The sequence below is a fragment of the Amphiura filiformis genome, chromosome 12, assembly GCF_039555335.1.
Source record: "Amphiura filiformis chromosome 12, Afil_fr2py, whole genome shotgun sequence".
Classification (NCBI taxonomy): Eukaryota; Metazoa; Echinodermata; class Ophiuroidea; order Amphilepidida; family Amphiuridae; genus Amphiura; species Amphiura filiformis.
In genome coordinates, this window is record NC_092639.1 from 8323129 (window position 1) to 8327838 (window position 4710).

General features: G+C 39.7%; 1 non-coding gene across 1 annotated transcript; it reads right to left on the bottom strand.

Moving 5' to 3' along the window:
• Positions 1-308: 308 nt before the first annotated feature.
• Trnam-cau (transfer RNA methionine (anticodon CAU)) lies at positions 309-382 on the bottom strand. Its single transcript has one exon. It is a non-coding gene; the product is annotated as a tRNA-Met (tRNA).
• Positions 383-4710: the final 4328 nt, after the last annotated feature.

Here is a 4710-nt window from a genome sequence, read left to right on the forward strand (position 1 = left end):
TGTGTCTGTCTGTCTGTCCGGCTATGCGTTTAGCTGCGCTGCGACGCATCGATCCGATATTTCGGATATTGATAGGTTTCGGGAAAAGCATGTTGACCGTGTGGTTTTTGAGGTCATCGGAGGTCAAGGTCAAAGGTCAAAATTTCAAACTTTGTCCGATCGGGCTCAAACTTGGTGGGTGGAATCCTTGATAGGAGGGAATATATTACATGGAAAAACAGTGGCATGATCGACGGGAATTATATAAATAAACATAATTTTTCACCAGGTTCGCCGTCGCAAATAATAAAGGAGACAAGTAGAAAAAGTGATCCCGCCTGGGAATCGAACCCAGGACCTCAGGTTTATGAGACCTGCACCTTAACCACTGGGCCACGGGAGCTTCATGATTAGGCTGGTTGAAATTCGAACCCATAAGCGGTCACTTAAACTTATCTCCTCCCCGCAAATAGCCCATAGTAGCTAGGGCCGTAAATGCGAGAAATAAATTACCATCCTCCCTGTGAGGAAATATTACATGGAAAAACAGTGGCATGATCGACGGGAATTATATAAACTAGGCGGTTACCCGTATTTCGCAGTTTTCGGCTATCATGGTTATTGGCTTTTGCAGATCTCAAAATCAGGGTGTGTCCTTTGGCTGGGATCACTTTCCTCACAGCTGAGCTCAATTGTAGCCTTTTGCAATTTGACCTGACTTTCGCCCTCAATTTGAAATTTGACCTGACCTTTGACCACGGATGACCTAACAAACGCAAATCTGAGCTTTCTTGGCCAAAGTTACACCCACCCACAAAGTTTGAGCTATGACCTCTTAATAGGTCTGACAAAAAGGTCACCGTGGAAACTTTTGTTTGTTAGTTCAAGGTCCACCCACCCACCAAGTTTGAGCTCCATAGGGGCAATTTAAAATGTCTACCTTTTTTGACCTATGACCTCTTAACCGTAGGTCTGACAAAAAGGTCACTGTGGAAACTTTTGTTTGTTAGTTCAAGGTCCACCCACCCACCAAGTTTGAGCTCCATAGGGGCAATTTAAAATGTCTACCCTTTTTGACCTATGACCTCTTAACCGTAGGTCTGACAAAAAGGTCACCGTGGAAATTGTTATTTGTTAGTCCAAGATCCACACATCCACCAAGTTTGAGCTCCATAGGGGCAATTTGAAATTTCTACCTTTTTTGACCTATGACCTCTTAACCGTAGGTCTGACGAAAAGGTCATTGTGGAAACTTTTATTTGTTAGTCCAAGGCTAACACACCCACCAAGTTTGAGCTCCATAGGAGAGATTTGAAATAAGACTTCAATTGGACTTGACCTTTGACCTTAAAAAATATAAACTGGTTCTTCCTCATACCAATCTGCACCCACCCACCAAGTTTGAGGAACGTGCGACCCCCAGTCTCCGAGAAAAGATGCGGACAGACAGACAGACAGAGATCCGGTGAATTATAGTAAGAGACTAGGCGGTTACCCGTATTTGGCGGTTCTCGGCTGTCGCGATTACCTGGCTGATGGTGACTGTACTCACCAAGTTTTATGCCCATAGGACAGTTTTTACTAATTTGACCTTGGATGACCCCAAAATGACCTCCCAAAAATTTGACTCTAAAAGGTGACTGTACCCACCAAGTTTCATGCGCAAACAACATTTTTTACTAATTTGACCTCAGATGACCCCTGGATGACCCCAAAATGACCTTCCAAAAATTTGACTATAATTATAAAAGTTGACTGGACCCACCAAGTTTCATGCCCATACGATAGTTTTTACTAATTTGACCTCAGATGACCCCTGGATGACCTTGACCCACTAATCAATACAAACTTGTTCTGTTCTAGGTCAAGATGTACCTACCCACCAAGTTTCATGCCCATATGACAGTTTTTACTAATTTGACCCCTACCTCTGGTGACCTTGACCCACTAACCAATTCAAACTTGTTCTGTCCCGGTCAAGACGCACCCACCCGTCAAGTTTGAGGAACGTGCGACCCCCAGTCTCCGAGAAAAACAGTTTTTACTAATTTGACCCCTGGATGACCTTGGGTGACCTTGGGTGACCTTGACCCACTAACCAATATAAACTCGTTCTTCCTCATACTAAACTGCACCCACCCACCAAGTTTGAGGAACGCGCGACCCACGGTCTCCGAGAAAAGAGGCGGACAGACAAACAGACGTACAGATGTACAGATTCTGGTCAAAGGTCATCACGGAGGGTTCAAATTTCAAACTTTATCTGATCAGGCTCAAACTTGGTGGGTGGGATCCTAGATACGAGGGAAATATATGCCCGAAATAAAATCCAGGTCAGCCGAGGTCAAAGGTCATTACGGAGGGGTCAAATTTCAAACTTTGTCCGATCAGGCTCAAACTTGGTGGGTGGGATCCACAAAAATTGAAGTTATGTTGTAAAAAAAAAGACTTTAAAAACTTGAATTTGCACAAGTGGCATATGTTAGGAACATTTCTTTACATAAAAAGATATTGAAAAGAAAGCAAATCTAGTATGAGACCTCGATTTCGATACATGATATTAAATGCACCTTTGGTGGTGTTCCACCCCTTGGGTACTGGTTTTGTGAGGTTATAAATAGCTTTTGTGTAGGGGCTGGGGGAAACATAGTCAATGTCATAAGTAAATGTTATAATATGACACAATGTTCATTGTTGAAAGGATTCCTTGGAGGCAGGGCATTCAGAATGGAGGCCATTCATTCCGAATGCGTTACCCTGTGTAATATCGTCGCTCGGATGACATAGTGGCTTATCACGAAAATGGCCATTTTGAGATAATCGCATTTGAAGTTTTTGCAACTTTTACCTGTTTGTCATACATTACCTTGATTAAAATGTCCCCTTTTCTTGAATGGATATGAAAAAATAGATATATTTAAGTTACAGTTAAAGGAGTATTTGCAATTTTTTTTTACATCTAAGCATTATGTAGCCAGAGGTTTCCAGTGGTATAAAAATGTATAAAAATTGTTGTCATTCACCAATTAATTGTAATTAGTCATCAAACTTATACGTCAGTATGTCAAATTGTTTGAAAAATGGTTCTCCATTCAATATTGACATACGACACATAATATGTCAGTATGCGAATCATGTGGTTGAATTCATATTCGCAATAGCCACACAGCCGCGATATACATATTTACGACATTTATGTCGTCCTAAACATGGGGAATGTTGTACACAATTTCCCCATTTTAGTAGTAACATATTCCAAACCTACTTTGTGATAATTTCTATAATAAATTACCGAGTTGCAAAACTTTTCGTGATAAAAACTCGAACGGCGGTGATGCAACTGCAAATTTCACTTTTGCAAACCTAATCATTCACCGAGTTACGCTGCATATTCACCTCATTTTTTTCAATCTTGGTGATTAAAGTCTAAAAATGAGCAAAAATACCTTTCAAAATATCCAGGGACCTCAAAATAGTGAGCATCAGTTTCTGCCTAACAACTACATCGCGTCAAACAAACAAAATCTTGCGTCTTTGCGAATCAACACACTGCCTCTACAGCAAGTAGGAATAATAATCACGGGAAAATCAGGAGATTATTTAACAATCCTCGATGCATTCACAATTTTTTAGCAGGTACATGTATCTAGGAAGAAGTACTAAAACCATGATACTAGGGACATAAGAGGCAGAGCGGATAAGAGGGATGTGAGCTAAAGGTGAATGGTGGAAAGAGCCGCGGGAGGATAGAGGACAACACGAGGGGGGCAACAAAGAAGAAGTTGATTAAAAAATAAATTAAATGTAACGACTGATCAATCGGTAATAAATTAGGGAATTGGTAAAATTATTCGCAATAAACACTCGGAGGGTGGTGATGCATTTGTAAAATTGCATTTATTTACGAACCGCGAAAGACGGGTGACCGCTAGTCTAATTAATTAATGACATGTGTGTTTTGAATGTTTGTCAAAATGTACAGCTTAATACATAGATGAAAAAATTTAAGGCATAATTTTTCTGGAAACTAGAAAATGATCAATGCAAATCAGACATACGGTTTTCATAATATTTCAAGATGTTATAGATTGTTTTAATCAATATTAATCAATGTAGTTAATGAGCTAAAATTAAAGGGATGGAAAAAGTTAATGAATTATTTGTGCTTATATTTTGCTAATGTTCAGGGTACTTTTAATTTGCAGAATTTTGTCTTGAAACTTGGTCAAAGTGTTTCTTATATGTGATGCACTCTGCTCCATAGTATAAACTCAGTTATCCGAGAAAATTTTGCAGCGTTTCTAGTCCAAATCTGCACCGTGTAAATGTATTTTGTCAACAGAGGGCAGCAAACAGCACACACCATGTGTTTTTGTGATGATTAATCATGAGAGGGAGATTTTGTTGAGGGGTAACATCAACATTTATGTGTATGTTGAAAGGATTTCTAAATGTAATGAGATGAATACATGTAGCTCTATAGTATTGCAAGACTAGGTTCATTTTAATTGCTCTGAGGCATTATTTGTATTTTCATGAGAACTTTTGTTGGAGCATGGAAATAGTAGATCTATTTCCATGGTTGGAGAGACTGATGGGTTTTTTTTGTAGCATTTACGTTTGACATATCTAAATTTCTTTTAGCATCCAGATGTAGGTACAAAAAAATGAAATAGATGCTGCTAGTGGCATAGCATCATAGGGGCATGGGGTATGTGCCCCCTAATTGAT